This window comes from Gorilla gorilla, chromosome 7 (genome assembly GCF_029281585.2).
Source record: "Gorilla gorilla gorilla isolate KB3781 chromosome 7, NHGRI_mGorGor1-v2.1_pri, whole genome shotgun sequence".
NCBI lineage: Eukaryota > Metazoa > Chordata > Mammalia > Primates > Hominidae > Gorilla > Gorilla gorilla.
Window position 1 is genome coordinate 120141707 of NC_073231.2, and position 18424 is coordinate 120160130.

Here is an 18424-nt window from a genome sequence, read left to right on the forward strand (position 1 = left end):
TGACAAGACAGTAATATATTCAGAGATTTTGAGGATTAGGGTGTGTATATTTTGTAGAGCCATTATTCTGCAGGTCACACTAGTTTTTCATTTAATAATTTTAAAAAACCAACTACTGAGTTTTTTTGTTAGTCAAATGTCTAGATTATGGTCTCTTCAGACTACTTGCTCTCTCTACGTGTGTATTCTTTTCTATATTAGTTATTTCTGCATGTCACATTCTATATCATTGTAAGGCTTTTCTTAAGTAGAGGTAAACTTGTGGCATGGTTAATTCTACTCAGTCATTTAAACCTATTTGACTTAATGCAAATGTCAACTTTTCTAAGCCACATTTTACTTATGTGTAAAAATGAAAACAAAAAATGTGAGATAATGCACACAAAATGATAATAGTACCTAGAATGAGAAATACTTAATAAAGTTAGCTATTAAAATTATTATTGTTATTGATAGTATCTGATGGGCAAATAGGACCTTCTATTGTTCAATTTCATTACACTTGCCGTGTAAGGAAATTAAACATTTTCTCAGCCCCAGGAATATTACTGATTTTCTATTTTAGGCCCATTTTATTTGAATAGTAATCTACTATGTTGTACAAATAAAAGAGCATTTTATTTTTGCTTTAAGACAAAGTATTAAAATCAGCTTGTCATTAGGTTACTGTCAAAATTGAGTTAATTTTTAAGCTCTATACAGAGTTATATCTGTTATATATATGTATGTATGTATGTATATATATATATGTGTGTGTGTGTATATATATATATATATATATATATATATATATATATATAAATTCCACCTTCCCCACTCCCCAGTGGCAGAAGAGTTTATCATGATCCTCATGATCATGTACACCATCTATATTTGTTGAAGTGTTATCCATATAACAATAAGACTTTTATATTCACAAGGTGATATTTTCCAAAATACTAAATTGATAATATGGGCCACTAAATAACGTTATTTCATTATATTTGTTACTCTAATATAATATCTATGTCATCTGAATAGTAGCTTCTGAAATGACTGTGTGAGTTTTCCTGTGGACAGCAGAAAATATGAAGTAAATTGCACAGTATCTGCATAAGGAGAGATAAGTAAAGACACTGGCATATGATCAGTGAGAAGTGTCAGGCCTCTGGGCCCAAGCCAAGCCATTGCATCCCCTGTGACTTGCACATATATGCCCAGATGGCCTGAAGTAACTGAAGAATCACAAAAGAAGTGAACATGCCCTGCCCCACCTTAACTGATGACATTTCACCACAAAAGAAGTGTAAATGGCCGGTCCTTGCCTTAACTGATGATATTACCTTGTGAAAGTCCTTTTCCTGGCTCATCCTGGCTCAAAAAGCACCCCTACTGAGCACCTTGCGACCCCCACTCTTGCCTGCCAGAGAACAAACCCCCTTTGACTGTAATTTTCCTTTACCTACCCAAATCCTATAAAACGGCCCCAACCTTATCTCCCTTTGCTGACTCTTTTCGGACTCAGCCTGCCTGCACCCAGGTGAAATAAACAGCCACGTTGCTCACACAAAGCCTGTTTGGTGGTCTCTTCACATGGACTCGCATGAAATTTGGTGCCGTGACTCGGATCGGGAGACCTCCCTTGGGAGATCAATCCCCTGTCCTCTGCTCCATGAGAAAGATCCACCTATGACTTCAGGTCCTCAGACTAACCAGCCCAAGGAACGTCTCACCAATTTTAAATCAGGTAAGCGGCCTCTTCTTACTCTCTTCTCCAACCTCTCTCACTGTCCCTCAACCACTTTCTCCTTTCCACTCTTCAATCTCTCCCTTCTCTTAATTTCAATTCCCTTCATTTTCTGGGAGAGACAAAGGAGACACGTTTTATCCGTGGACTCAAAACTCCGGCGCCGGTCACGGACTGGGAAGGCAGCCTTACCTTGGTGTTTAATCATTGCAGGGACGCCTCTGATTATACACCCATGTTTCAAGGGTGTCAGACCACGCAGAGACGCCTGCCTTGGTCCTTCACCCTTAGCAGCAAGTCCCGCGTTTCTGGGGAAGGGGCAAGTAGCCCAACCCCTTCTCTCCTTGTCTCTACCCCTTCTCTGCTTTTCTGGGAGAGGGGCAAGTACCCCTCAACCCCTTCGCCTTCACCCTTAGCAGCAAGTCCTGCTTTTCTGGGAGAGGGGCAAGTACCCCTCAACCCCTTCTCCTTCACCCTTAGTGGCAAGTCCCGCTTTTCTATGGGGCAAGAACCCCCAATCCCTTATTTCCACGCCCCAACCTCTTATCTCTGTGCCCCAATCCCTTATTTCCGTGCCCCACCTCTTATCTCTGTGCCCCAATCCCTTATTTCCGTGCCCCAACCTCGTATCTCTGTGCCCAAATCCCTTATTTCCACGCCCCAACCTCGTATCTCTACGCCCCAATCCCTTATTTGTGCACCCTGACCTCTTATCTCTGAGCCCCAACCCCTTTTCCCACTTTTCTGGAAGGTAAGAACCCCCGAACCCCTTCCCTCCGTTTCTCTACTCTCTTTTTTCTCTAGGCTTGCTTCCTTCACTATGGGCAACCTTCCACCCTCCATTCCTCCTTCTACTCCCTTGGCCTGTGTTCTCAAAAACTTAAAACCTCCTCAACTCACACCTGACCTAAAACATAAATGCCTTATTTTCTTCTGCAATGCTGCTTGACCCCAATACAAACTCAACAGTAGTTCCAAATAGCCAGAAAATGGCACTTTGAATTTTTCCATCCTGCAAGATCTAAATAATTCTTGTCGTAAAATTGGCAAACGGTCTGAGGTGCCTGATGTCCAGGCATTCTTTTACACATCAGTCCCTTCCTAGTCTCTGTGCCCAGTGCAACTCGTACCAAATCTTTCTTCTTTCCCTCCCGCCTGTCCCCTTAGTACCAACCCCAAGCATTGCTGAGTCTTTCTAATCTTCCTTTTCTACAGACCCATCTGACCTCTCCCTTCCTCCCCAGGCTGCTCCTCGCCAGGCCGAGCTAGGTCCCAATTCTTCCTCAGCCTCTGCTCCTCCACCCTATAATTTTTTTATCGCCTCCCCTCCTCACACCTGGTCTAGCTTACAGTTTCGTTCCGTGACTAGCCCTCCCCCACCTGCCCAGCAATTTACTCTTAAAAAGGTGGCTGGAGCCAAAGGCATAGTCAAGGTTAATGCTCCTTTTTCTTTATCCCAAATCAGAAGCGTTTAGGTTCTTTTTCATCAAATTTAAAAATCCAGCCCAGTTCATGGCTTGTTTGGCAGCAACCCTGAAACACTTTACAGCCCTAGACCCTAAATGTCAAAAGGCCGTCTTATTCTCAAAATACATTTTATTACCCAATCTGCTCCCGACATTAAATAAAACTCCAAAAATTGGAATCTGGCCCTCAAACCCCACAACAGGACTTAATTAACCTCACGTTCAAGGTGTACAATAATAGAAAAAAGTTGCAATTCCTTGCCTCCACTGTGAGACAAACCCCAGCCACATCTCCAGCACACAAGAACTTCCAAACGCCTGAACCGCAGCGGCCAGGCGTTCCTCCAGAACCTCCTCCCCCAGGAGCTTCCTACACATGCTGGAAATCTGGCCACTGGGCCAAGGAATGCCCACAGCTCGGGATTCCTCCTAAGCCATGTCCCATCTGTGTGGGACCCCACTGAAAATCGGACTGTTCAACTCACCTGGCAGCCACTCCCAGAGCCCCTGGAACTCTGGCCCAAGGCTCTCTGACTCCTTCCCAGATCTTCTCCGCCTAGCGGCTGAAGACTGACACTGCCCGATCGCCTCGGAAGCCCCCTAGACCATCACGGACGCCGAGCTTCAGGTAACTGTCACAGTGGAAGGTAAGTCCGTCCCCTTCTTAATCAATGTGGAGGCTACCCACTCCACATTACCTTCTTTTCAAGGGCCTGTTTCCCTTGCCTTCATAACTGTTGTGGGTGTTGACGGCCAGGCTTCTAAACCTCTTAAAACTCCCCAACTCTGCTGCCAACTTAGACAATACTCTTTTAAGCACTCCTTTTTAGTTATCCCCACCTGCCCAGTTCCCTTATTAGGCTGAGACACTTTAACTAAATTATCTGCTTCCCTGACTATTCCTGGACTACAGCTATATCTCATTGCCGCCCTTCTTCCCTATCCAAAGCCTCCTTTGCGTCCTTCTCTTGTATCCCCCCACCTTAACCCACAAGCATAAGATACCTCTACTCCCTCCTTGGCGACCGATCCTGCACCCCTTGCCATCTCATTAAAACCCAATCACCCTTACCCCACTCAACGCCAATATCCCATCAGGCAGCACGCTTTAAAAAGATTAAAGCCTGTTATCACTCGCCTGCTACAGCATGGCCTTTTAAAGCCTATAAACTCTCCTTACAATTCCCCCATTTTACCTGTCCTAAAACCAGACAAGCCTTACAAGTTAGTTCAGGATCTTCGCCTTATCAGCTAAATTGTTTTGCCTAGCCCCACCGTGGTGCCAAACCCATATACTCTCCTATCCTCAATACCTGCCTCTACAACCCATTATTCTGTTCTAGATCTCAAACATGCTTTCTTTACTATTCCTTTGCACCCTTAATCCCAGCCTCTCTTCGCTTTCACTTGGACTGACCCTGACACCCATTAAGCTCAGCAAATAACCTAGGCTGTACTGCTGCAAAGCTTCACAGACAGCCCCCATTACTTCAATCAAGCCCAAATTTCATCCTCATCTGTTACCTATCTCTGCACAATTCTCATAAAAACATACGTGCTTTCCCTGCTGATCGTGTCCGATTAATCTCCCAAACCTCAATCTCTTACAAAACAACAACTCCTTTCCTTCCTAGGCATAGTTAGTGAGGTCAGAATTCTTACACAAGAGCCAGGACCGTACCCTGTAGCCTTTCTGTGCAAACAACTTGACCTTACTGTTTTAGCCTAGCCCTCATGTCTGCGTGCAGCGGCTGCCGCTGCTTTAATACTTTTAGAGGCCCTCAAAATCACAAACTATGCTCAACTCACTCTCTACAGTTCTCATAACTTCCAAAATCTATTTTCTTCCTCATACCTGACACATATACTTTCTGCTTCCCGGCTCCTTCAGCTGTACTCACTCTTTGTTGAGTCTCCCACAATTACCGTTGTTCCTGGCCCGCACTTCATTCCGGCCTCCCACATTATTCCTGATACCACACCTGACCCCCATGATGGTATCTCTGATCCACCTGATATTCACCCCATTTCCCCAAATTTCCTCCTTTCCTGTTCCTCACCCTGATCACGCTTGATTTATTGATGGCGGTTCCACCAGACCTAATCGCCACACACCAGCAAAGGCAGGTTATGCTATAGTACAAGCCACTAGCCCGCCTCTTAGAACCTCTCATTTCCTTTCCATCGTGGAAATCTATTCTCAAGGAAATAACTTCTCAGTGTTCCATCTGCTATTCTACTACTCCTCAGGGATTCTTCAGGCCTCCTCCCTTCCCTACACATCAAGCTCCAGGATTTGCCCCACCCAGGACTGGCAAATTAGCTTTACTCAACATGCCACGAGTCAGATAACTAAAATACCTCTTAGTCTAGGTAGATACTTTCACTGGATAGGTAGAGGCCTTTCCTACAGGGTCTGAGAAGGCCACCACAGTCATTTTTTCCCTTCTGTCAGACATAATTCCTCAGTTTAGCCTTCCCACCTCAATACAGTCTGATAACAGAAGGGCCTTTATTAGTCAAAACAGCCAAGCAGTTTTTCAGGCTCTTAGTATTCAGTGAAACCTTTATATCCCTTACGGTCCTCCGTCTTCAAGAAAAGTAGAGTGGACTAAAGGTCTTTTAAAAACACACCTCACCAAGCTCAGCCACCAACTTAAAAAGGACTGGACAATACTTTTACCACTTTCCCTTCTCAGAATTCAGGCCTGTCCTCGGAATGCTACAGGGTACAGTCCATTTGAGCTCCTGTAGAGATGCTCCTTTTTATTAGGCCCTAGTCTCATTCCAGACACCAGACCAACTTAGACTGTGCCCCAAAAAAACTTGTCATCCCTGCTATCTTCTGTCTAGTCATACTCCTATTCACCGTTCTCAACTACTCATACATGCCCTGCTCTTGTTTACACTGCTGGTTTACACTGTTTTTCCAAGCCATCACAGCTGATATCTCCTGGTGCTATCCCCAAATTGCCACTCTTAACTCTTGAAGTAAATAAATAATCTTTGCTGGCAGGACTATGCTGAATCTCCTTAGGCACTCTCTAATCAGATATCCCGAGTCGTCCCAATTCTTAGACATTTTATACCTGTTTTTCTCCTTCTGTTATTCCATTTAGTTTCTCAATTCATCCCAAACCGTATCTAGGCCATCAGCAATCATTCTATAGGACAAATGTTTCTTCTAACATCCCCACAATATCACCCCTTACCACAAGACCTCCCCTCAGCTTAATCTCTCCCACTCTAGGTTCCCACGCTGCCCCTAATCCCGCTTGAAGCAGCCCTGAGAAACATCGCCCATTCTCTCTCCATATCACCCCCCCCCCAAAATTTTCGCCTCCCCAAAACTTCAACACTATTTTGTTTTATTTTTCTTATTAATATAAGAAGGCAGGAATGTCAGGCCTCTGTGCCCAAGCCAAGCCATCGCATCCCCTGTGACTTGCACGTATACGCCCAGATGGCCTGAAGTAACTGAAGAGTCACAAAAGAAGTGAATATGCCCTGCCCCACCTTAACTGATGACATTCCACCACAAAAGAAGTGTAAATGGCCGGTCCTTGCCTTAAGTGATGACATTACCTTGTGAAAGTCCTTTACCTGGCTCATCCTGGCTCAAAAAGCACCCTCACTGAGCACTTTGCGACCTCCACTCCTGCCCGCCAGAGAACAACCCCCCTTTGACTGTAATTTTCCTTTACCTACCCAAATCCTATAAAACGGCCCCACCCTTATCTCCCTTTGCTGACTCTTTTTGGACTCAGCCCGCCTGCACCCAGGTGAAATAAACAGCCATGTTGCTCACACAAAGCCTGTTTGGTGGTCTCTTCACACAGACGCGCATGAAAAGAAGATTAAGAAAAACAAAAAAAATGTAAATTTACGGGACACTGAATATATACTAAGTCCTGCTTAAGTGATTTACATGTCAAGATTAAAATATTTTGCTTTACTTTAATTATCATCATATTCTTCATCCATCTTTCATTTCATCTTCATCATGCCATTTCTTTCTCCTTCCCCTGGGCCTGAAATTTTATCAAGAAGACACACTTGCTGTGTGACTTGATTAATTTACTTAAGCATAGTAAGCCTTTGTATAATATGGAAATTAGAAAAAAAAAGTCTTCTTAGAAGTATTTTATGAAAACGACATGAGAGACAGTATGTATATGGTTTCCATCACATGTCTGGCATTATTTACCATTAATTGTTTTATTCTCTTAATTTGAGCAATTTACTTTTGAAATGCTTTCTGGAAACGGTGTTAATTTTAAGAAAGGTTGGGCCTCTATGTAAAAATACTGTAAGAGGTCACAGCAACAAATATGTCTTAAATTCTTGATGTGTCAAAAAGCTTGAGAAGCACTCAATAACAAAAACATACTCACTGACATACAGGAAGGTGAAATGAGGTGTCCATGGCTAGACAGATAATAAATGTAAGAGACAGATTCTGATCTCAGATGATTTGATCAGAAACTTTTAACCACTATATGCTGAATGAGCACTAAAATATAAATCTAAAAGTTGTGTTCTTTTTAACTCTTACTAGGTACTATTTGTTAAGACATTTTAAGAATACAGTATAAAGATTTTTGCTAACTTTTTCATGCTTAATGCTTATGTAAATTAATTTCTTAAGTAAGATAACATGCCTATAAAAATCCTAGGGATAGTATATTACCCATGAGATTTCTAAGCTATATTTTTTAATGTAGTAAATCAAAGTGGATGTATTCCAGTTTCTTACAACTAGAAAAGCTAATTTCCGTAAAAATGAAATATTTACATGAATCAACTGCAAGGTTTTTAAAATATATTATTTTTAATTAAAAATAATCGCTGGGGAGCAAAAAGGTTATTTTGGCTATATTGTTCGTATCTTGAAAATACCCATACCACATTAGTGTATAGCCAAATTAATTTATATTTTGTCATAAATTAATATGGTGTTGGTTAAATTTTCTATGTAGAAATATTTTTGTTTTAATAGAAAATATAATTTTCCATTTTGGCAGTTACACAAATATAAAATATATTTACACTTAACTGTATAGTTCAAATGTTATTCAATTATTTTATATTTATAATTATTGCAATATAATTTAAAAAAATAGTTAAGAGATTTTATTTATTTGTTTACGTATTTATTTATTTATTTATGTTTTGAGACTGAGTCTTGCTCTGTTGCCCAGGCTAGAGTGCAGTGGTGCGATCTCAGCTCACTGCAACCTCTGCCTCCCAGGTTTAAGTGATTCTCCTGCCTTGGCCTTCCAAGTAGCTGGGGTTACAGGTGTGCACCACCACACCCAGCTGATTTTTTTGTATTTTTAGTAAAGACGGAGTTTCACCATGTTGGCTAGGCTGGTCTTGATCTCCTGACCTCAAGTGATCTGCTGGCCTCGATCTCCCAGAGTTCTGAGATTACAGGCATGAGCCACCGCTCCCGGCCTAAGAGAGGTTATTTTTTTTAAAAAAAACAGTTTTAAGTTTACATCAAAATGGATGGGAAGGTACCGAGATATCCTATGAACCTTCTGACTCCACACATGCATATTCTCCCCTATTATCAACGTCCCTTACAGAAGTGGTGCATGTGTAACAATTGGTGAACCTACACTGAGACATCATTATCACCCCAAATCCACAGTTCATACAAGGCTTCACTCTTGATGCTTTGCATTCCTGGGCTGGACAATTAATAATGACATGTATCCATCATTATAGTATCACACAGGTTACTTTCAGGGCACTGAAAATAACGCTATCCTCTGCCTATTCATCAATCTCTCTCGACCAACCCCTGAGACTATTGATATTTTTACTATCTTCATAATTTTTCCTTTTCTGAAATGTCATCTAGCTGGAATAATACAATATGTACCCTTTTCAGATTGACTTCTTTTATTCTTTCTTGAGATTTAATTTGCTTTACCTTTATCTTCCTAAGGTGAAAGCTTAGATAATTGCTTGAGTTCTTCTTGTATTCTAATATTAATGCTATACATTTTACTCTAAACACTGCCTTCACTGAATCTCACACATCTTGAGAACTAGTGCTTTTATGTTGATTTAGCTCACAATATTTTTAAAATTTCTTCTCCAACCCATGTGTTACTTTGAGGTATGTTGTTAAATCTCCAAATATTTTGTAATTTCTCAGCTATTTTTCTGTTATTGATTTCTAGTTCAAGTCCATTGTGGTCAGACACCAGACATTATGTAATTTTTATGTTTAAAATGTGTTTACGGTGATTCTGAAGGCCCAAAATACAGTCTATTTTGTTGACTGTTTCATGTGAGCTTGAGAAAAATATGTATTCTGCTGTTGTTGGATGAAGTAGTCAGTAGATGTCCATTATATCTATTTGATTGATGGTATGGTTAATTTTAGCTATGTACTTACAGATTTTCTGCCTACTGGATCTGTCCATTTCTGTTGGAGTGTTGAAGTCAATTATGATACTGTATGTATTTATTTCTCCTCATATTTCTATGGGTTTTGCCTCACATATCTTTATACTCTGTTGTCAGGCACATACACATTAAATATTGTTATGTCTCATAGAATGAGTCCTTCATTATTACATCATGCTCCTTTTTATTCCTGACAACTTTCCTTACTCTGAAATTTGCTGTGTCTGAAATTAATACAGTGCTAATTCTGGTTTCTTTTTATTGGTATCAACATGATATATCTTTCTCGATTTATTTAGTTTGAATCTATAAGTGCCTATAAGAAAGTGCGTTTTCTGTAGGCAACACATAGTTGGGCTTTGTTTTCTGATTCTCTCCTGACAAAGCTGGATTAATATCTACTATATTTGTTTCAGTTTTCTAATTGCTGCCATTATTTTTTGCTTCTATTTTTACTTTTCACTCTTTTTCTGTCTTTTGTGGTTTAATAGAGCATTTCTTATGGTTCAATTTCGTCTTTCTCTCTGTTAATTCCAGCATGCCTGCTATGTCTGAGTCTGGTTCTGATGCTTGCCCTGTCTCTTGGAATTATTATTATTTTGTCTTTTGTTATGTATTGTAAATTGTTTTCTTGATAGTTGGAAATGGGCTGGTTAAAAGGAATTGTAAATAGGCCTTTAGTAATGCGATGATATGGTGTACTAGGAGAAAGGGGGTTTTCTTTAATCCTGTTAGTAGCTCTAGTCTTTTCATGAGCCTGCGCCTGTGAGTTGTGAACTTCGAATCTGCTTCTCAACTTTTTTTTTTTTTTGCTTTGTTTTCCCACCCCTTTAGGTGGGACACAATGGCTAGAGTGAGCTGGGTTTCGGTATTTTCCACGTAAAGAAAGGAGGGGCTGGAGTTCTGTGTTTCCCTTCCCCAAGGTCATGTAGGCTCAGATAAAACCCCAGCAGTTTAGGCTCTCTTTAACTGGTTTCTCCTGTAGGTAAATCTTGTAAAGAAAAGACTGCTCTGGAAAATTTCAAAATGGTTCCTTTACCCACCCACTGCTGAAAGCTTCAGGGGAATTTTCTCTGATATTCATTATGAGAACCTGGCAGAGCTCCTGAAGGCAAAACTCAGAAACAAATGGGGCGGGGGGAGGGTCCCAAAGACTGTAGCACAGGAGTTTTTAATCTTTCAGACTCTTCCATAATGAGCCTCCGGCAATTTGTCAAGAACCCTTAAGTTTTTCCTATTTTGACACTGGTTCCTATGGAGATTGCTGCTCTTATAAGTTGTGAGAAATTTAATTGTTTTTTACTTTTGATATAAATACCTCTATATGAGTAATACATCTGTATATTTGCTGTATTTCAAAATAAGTAAGATGGGTCCATGGGCACTATTCAGTTACGTGCTCAAGCAATTTTTAGGGTGTAAGTAATAAGTACCCTTTAGTCAATAACATGTATATATTACTTATTTTCATGGTAAAATGACTAGATGATTTGATATTCCTTCCTCCCTGTCCCTTTTTATAGATTAAATTTAGCACATATTCAGGATAACAACTAGATGTCAGATATTTGATTACACAGAATCTGTGAAATAAACCAATAGATAAGATCTTACGCAGCATGCAAACCCATTTTTTGCAGTATTCACTGCAAAATCTTATAAAATCCTATTTCAAGGTTATAAAATTTAATCAACTAGGCATTTTTAAGCCAAAATCTCGTACTTTCTACATTTTAAGCATGTCGTAAGAAAAGAATATAGACTCTGGCTGTTTCCATTTTTGAAACATCTTATTTTGATCATATAAATAAGTAAAGCAAAAGATTACCCTGAGCCAGATTGGTTTTCTCTCTTATCATTAAGGCCTCCACTCATTTCTGCCACCTGAGTCTTCTTATACGATTCTGTAATTATACACGTATTAACATCAATTGAGTAAGTAAATGGATAGCATCTTTTTAACTTATATTTTTCCAAAGTGAACAAAACACAACATGTTTTACAGAAATTAATAGTTGTATGCAGTTTGATTACAAAATAATACAGCTGATATTTCAAGCAGTTTGTAGCTCACTAGCTCATTAATTTTTGCTCATTAATTATACTTTTTCTCTCTCAACTCTTACTCTAGTCTACTTTCTCTCTGCACCCTCAATACACACATAAAATGTAAGTAATAGCAGAGTCTGACATAAATCAGTTTAAATTACAGTTTTGCCAGTCACTGTTTTTGACACTACAGATAAGTTATTCAATAACTCTGAGGCTCATTTTCTGCATCTGTGAATTAGGGATAAAAACGCTTATCTTATATTGTTCCTGTGAGTATCTAATGAGGGCATATCTGTAAGTGCATATTACCTAGGCTTGCACAGTATTTTCTAAAAATGAACTATATATATAATAATAGTTTCCAGATCATTAACCTTCATTTTAATGGTGCAGAATATTTTTGTTCAGTAGGTCTACAATTTATACACATATATTTAAAGCTACACAAAAATATATTAACTAATAACAAAAAAATGGACTATAAAATCTGAAAAAGGAAGACTTAAGAACGGTGATGGGTTAATAAATAGCTCAATGCAGACTTGTTAAGGGATGACTAGCTGAATAGGAGTGTCTCAACAATACAATCACACAATCGTCTTCAAATAATTTTTAAATAAACATATTACTGGCATTTACTAATACAAAGAAGGGTTTCTATCTATAAGATAATTTAATAGGATCTTTCTGCACAGATTAAGTTGATTACCATAAATAAACTAGAACTGATGTATTCAAGGGGCATGGCTGTTTGAAGAACAGAAGGTAGCCACATGAATGTGTTCTATTTAGTAATTAACAGTATGTAAAATGAAAGAATACCTAAACCAAAATGGCTCCACTTAATCAACTGTTTTGTTGGTAGATTACCTAGACCCAGATCCTCTATCACTATCTTCTCAGGAGTCCTAAGCATATTAATGCACTGCTCTTGAGTTTTTAGAATTTGTTCAAAATGTTTAAAACTACATACATGTAACATCTGTTTTATACAAGATACTTCAAAAACCAAAGTGATTACTATAATACATTCTATTAAACCTAAACCAACACGTGTTCAAATGCAGAGAACAAAAAGGAATGTTTTGTCAGATGTTGCATCTGATGGATTGAAAGAGTTCTATAAAATAGCTCCTCTATAGCTTGTGCTTTCTGTATTTTTGAGTCTTTAGGAAAGTTTAATGCTGGGGAATATCTGTGATGTGTGTGTGTGCCTAGGCAATTCAACCCTTTGTGGTAACACAGCATTCCTAGCTATCATTCTATCGTATGACAATTTATTAATTATTATATTTTACTGGCAGTAATATTTTTCTTTAATTTCTCTTTTCAAATTTGTCAAATTCAGTAAGAAAAACCAATGTAATATGCAAATGTCTCCACTCTATCATTCCATGAGTTATGAGTCCTTTCTTACCAACTATATCATTTATAAGCTAAGTACATGAATACTACCAAGTACTATACTGTCTTATCATTAACATTAATCAACTTATGCAATACTTTTTATATATTGAAAAATGTCTACTAGATTATAAAAAAAGATTTATAAAAAACACTAACTCTTTTTTTCTTCTTATTTTGACTGCTGCCTGATGTAAACAATCAAACTTTTCATATAGATCCCTATTTCTATTTCTATGTACTACTATTGTAACATGCTTTCTCATTATCTTAATTTATGTTTATAAAAGTCAAAACATATTTTTGTCATGAGTAAGATGGTCTTTTCATATTATGCACTGTGTTAATCAGAGGGGTAGTAGGGCAGGGAGAAAAGGAAACTATAATATATAAAAAAACTACTAAGTCCCAGAACTGCAATACCCAGTAGTGTAGCAACTAATCTCTTGAAACTATTGAACACTTGAAATGTAGCCAGTGGAAATAGTGAAGTGCGGAAGGTGCAGTATACACATGGGATTTTGAAGACAATACAAGAAACAGACAGACAATGAATAATACTGGTATCTTGTATTTATCCCATTTTGAGATGATAATATTTTCGATATATTAAGATATATTATGATTAAGATATATTATGATTAATTATACCTGTTTATTTTCACTTATTAATTTTGTTTTTTAGGAGATTAAAATTACATTTGTGATTCATATTTTATTCTTATTGGAGAGCACTGTGCCAGATACTTCACACTAACACTTTGAGTTATGGAGGAACATGATCCCTTCTACCTGTATCATGAAGTTTGAGAATTTGAAAATTATAGTCCTACTTGAATTAATTTTATATTACTATATAAAAATACCAAAAACTTAGTAACTTAAACCAACATCCATTTATGATCTTACATTTCTATATGTTACAACTCCAGGTTTGATTTTACTGGATTCTCTGCTAAAGGAGTTTCACTCAAGGTATAGAGGCTCTGGAGAAGAATCCACTTTGAGCCCCTTTGGGTTGGGCCCACTGTTTTCTGTTACATGGACCCCTAAATCTTCAAAGCCACCCATGAGAAGTTGAATACTTTCTGTACTTTGAGTTACGATTTTTTCCTCTGTCTCTGACCTGTAGAACCTTATGTGAAAGTTCATGTGACTAGGTCAGGTCCATCTAAATAATCTCCCTTTTCATTAACTCATTTACAAAATTCCTTTTGCCAATTGATTTAATCACAGGAGTGATATCCCAACAGACATTTTCCTCTGGGATCACTCTCAGGACGATGAAGAATGTCATAAAATACTGAAAACCACTAAAATATTGCTCCTGGTAAAAAGTTTCTTAAGGACCTAAACTTTTAAATTGGGGCAAAATTTCAATATGTAGTAGTAATCTACATGTGTTTTTTTTTGTTTTTTTTTTTTTTTCTGATGGCAAAACCCATATTATGCATTAGTAATTGTTTTGAGTTGACTCTGCAAATTGGAAGGAGCTATTTTTCTTCCTCTATTGATGATTTTAAACATTATCATATTGGGACTAATAAAAGTGGAATGAGCCTATTATTTTATATTTTCAGCCATCTCATATTGTGAATTCTTAGTTAACTAATTTTGAATTTTTAAAATTGTTGTATTATATATTTGGTAATTTTAAGAGCTTTTTAACAAATATATTTGGTACTTCATTTAAGCTCATGGTAGCGTTGTACTTCTCTGATCCATATCCTTTGCTTTGGCAAATACGTAGATAAATAAATAAATAAGAAAAAATATCGGTTTTTCCAGAAATACATTTTCAATTCTGGTAGAAGCCAATAAACACTAGTGCCCTTCACTATGTTCTTATCTTTCTACCACTGTAATTGTAGAAGCATATGTTGAAATGAAGCCTTTAGTTTGCCAGTCCCTGAGTGATAATATGAGCAAAACCCTTCTTCTAGACATCACAGACCCACTTTTGGCATGGAGCATAAGAAACAGCTGCTGAAGGCTGGGTGCACCGGCTCACGCTTGTAATCCTGGCACTTTGAGGGGCCGAGGCAGGTGGACTACCTGAGGTCAGGAGTTCGAGACCAGCCTGGCCAACATGGTGAAACACCGTCTCTACTAAAAATACAAAACTTAGCCAGGCATGGTGTTGGGTGCCTGTAATCCCAGCTACTTGGGAGGCTGAGCCAGGAGAATGGCTTGAACCTCGGGGGCAGAGGTTTCAGTGAGCCAAGATAGCACCATTGTAATCCAGCTTGGGCGAAAAGAGCGAAACACCATCTCAAAAAAAAGAAAGAAAAAAAGAAACAGTTGCTGACCACCTCATAAAATAACCTATCTTGACATATTTGGATATAAAGGTTACTAGGCCCTCAAATAAATATTTTAGAATTGAAGAGAAATATGTGTATTACACAAATCATTGTATACTAGATGATAGAAAAAGTGCAATGAATATAAGCACATGAGAAGAATGAGGAATGAGAGAAACGCTCAAAATTAGTAATTGATGTTATAGAAGCCTGTGGGTTTAGGGAAAGGGGAAATTCACCAAGAACCTAAATAACTCGGTCCGCTTTGTCTTTTTTCCAAATGTACCATGTGGTAAATTGCTTAACCTTATTGAGACAGTGTTTTCTCAGTTGACAAACTGAGTGTACCAACACATTACATTTCTGTATCATGGGGTTGATAAGGATAGACAGAGAAAAATATGTGTATGCATATATGTATATATGCAGAAAGAGACTATAGAGGCTTGTATATATGTATATGTGCATATGTATGTGAACACAAAATTCTACAAAGTGCTTATACAAATATAAGTACTATCGCTTAGAATGCACCTTTTTAGCTACCTTTCAGATTCTTGTCCACTAAGCATTGCCAAGTCTTTAAAGGTAATTGCTGCAATTTTGGCAAAATCTCTAAGACAACTTTTCTGTTCTCATGAAACTGTTTAAATAGGAAAAACACAAAATAGGTAGGCAAACTTTTTTCTTTCTTTCTTTTTTTTTCACAGGAAACGACGAGGCTGAATCCTGTTGGAGTAATTTGTTTCTTCGGACTTTGTATCTTAAATGAAATCTTCTCCCTTAGAGGCCACATAAACTGATGGTACAATCTGCAACTCTAAGGCAAATTCATAGGTTATACTTTTTCTTCTTCATACTTGACATTTGAACCTAGCAAGTTTGAATAGCCTGTAATTTGAAAACTCCCTTGCACATCTCCTAGCAGATCAAGGTAGCTTGTTCTGCCTTCTGGACAAATGGTGCCCTTAAGTCAGCTTAGGGAGACTGTTCCGATATCAAGATTCTGTTTGAATACTATATACTCTCAGCTGCTTATTTGTTCATATATATATGACATGTTTATCATGGAAGTATTTCAAAACTATCTGAAAATGAATATTGATTATTAAGGCATTTGGTTTTAGGAAGAAAACATACATACATATATGATCTTCATTATTTTCCTTTCTCCAGGCAATTTCAATAGATATTTATCAAGAACTCAAAATATGCCTAGCACTGCCTAGGTGTTGGAAATATTAGAGAAATTAAAACAGATAAATTCCTTCCTTTAGTAGACTTATATTCTAACTAAATAAATGATTTTTAAAAGGGCATAATAAATGGTATAAGCAAAAGAAAATGAAGGTGAGGTGAATAGGGCATGCCAAGTAGGGAGCTGCTCTTTTAATGAGGCCTAGGAGAAAACCATTTATAAGGTGACATTTGAGCAGAGACCTAAAGAAAGTGAGAAAACGTGATACATGTATGTACATGGAAAAAGAATATAACAAGCAAAAAAAAAAAAAAAGATGGGCAGAGGCCAAGAGGGAATCTTATGCATTACACAGATTTTGAACTAAAAGCAAGAAGGCCATAATGGCTAAAAATAAATGAGGATTCATTATAGAGGGTGAAGAATATAGAGAGTTAGGACTATTGCTGTGATGTAAAGTCATTGGAGAGATGACCTGAGAGATTAGAACCCTGGGGTAACTTACATTTCATTTGCTGTTTTATTCCAAAGTGATATTCATTATCTAAAGAAAAAAATCAGATATACAGAAATGATAAAATACAAAACAATGCTGACCTTTAAGAAACATTGACCTATAAATACTAAGATGTTAAATATTTGTTTCTTGTGATTTGTATCTTTATTGATGTGATAATTATGTATCTATAAGTTTGTGAGTAAAATACATAACAAGCCTGGAATGTATTTTCTTTATAATTCACATTAATTTTTTGCACTAAAATTCAATCTAGTAAATTTCCTGTTATAGTCAATTAATTTTGACAACACATATTTTAATGCTCCATGGTATTAACAACCCATTATGATTTGCATTTAAGATTATTTAGAGTATTCAGTGTAATAAATAATGCAAATGTAGGCAGAAGCTTTTCCATGTATACACACACACATACACATTATATTTTTAATTATTTCATTCACATAGATTAAAATAAACTGTTTTGTTTAATGTAAAACAATATTGATGCTCCCAACTCCCTAGTTACTTTGTACAATTTGCATGCCTACCAGCAATGATGAATATCCTAATTACCTTAAACTTATCTATATTATGTCAAATCTTTCATGCACTTTCAGTGTCTGACTTCTTTAGCACTGAAGTTCATGCTCAGATTTAAAGGGCCTGTGTGAATAGGTGAGGCCCACCTGAATACTCTGCAGATAACCTGATTTGGTACCTTAATTCCATCTTTAAAATCCTTTCTAGCAACACCTACATTCATGATTGATAGAATAACTGAGAGAAGGTATGTACACCACGGACTGCGAATTTTGGAGGTCACTTTAGAATTCTGTCTACCATGGATACATTTGAATATATCTGCACATTTACATGTAGTTGTCACCACATTAAGGAAAATTAACATATAGTTTACCCCAAAAAATTTCCTCAAACTATTTTATAATTCCTTAATCCCACCCCTTCTTGCCCTCTTTACCACCTTCAATTCTAGGAAACTGCACCTATGCTTTTTGTCACTATGATTGGTTTGTTGTGTCTGAGATTTTATATAAATGTCACCGTACACTATGCACTTTTTGTCTGACTTCTTTCGACTAGCATAGTTTGAGATTCCTATATGTTTTATCTATCAATAGTATATTTTTATGGCTGAGTCTTATTTTATTATATGACTATATTCACCCTCATGACAATAGACATTAGGTTGTTTCCAGTTTGGGGCCTGAGAAATAAAAGTTGTTTTGAACATTCATGTACAAGTATTTGTAAGGACATATGCTTTTATTTCTTTTGCATAAATACTAAAAAAAAGAGTGGCTGGGCCATAAGTGTGTTTAGCTTTTATAA

At 37.5% G+C, this 18424-nt stretch overlaps 1 long non-coding RNA gene across 1 annotated transcript in view; it reads right to left on the reverse strand.

The window, feature by feature from the left end:
* The window catches only part of LOC129524030 (uncharacterized), a 78846-nt gene extending 76865 nt beyond the window's left edge, over positions 1–1981 (reverse strand). The window contains exon 1 of the long non-coding RNA XR_008667671.2: positions 1919–1981. This is a non-coding gene — a long non-coding RNA (uncharacterized lncRNA). The remainder of the gene's footprint in view (positions 1–1918) is intronic.
* Between the last annotated feature and the right edge of the window lie 16443 nt (positions 1982–18424).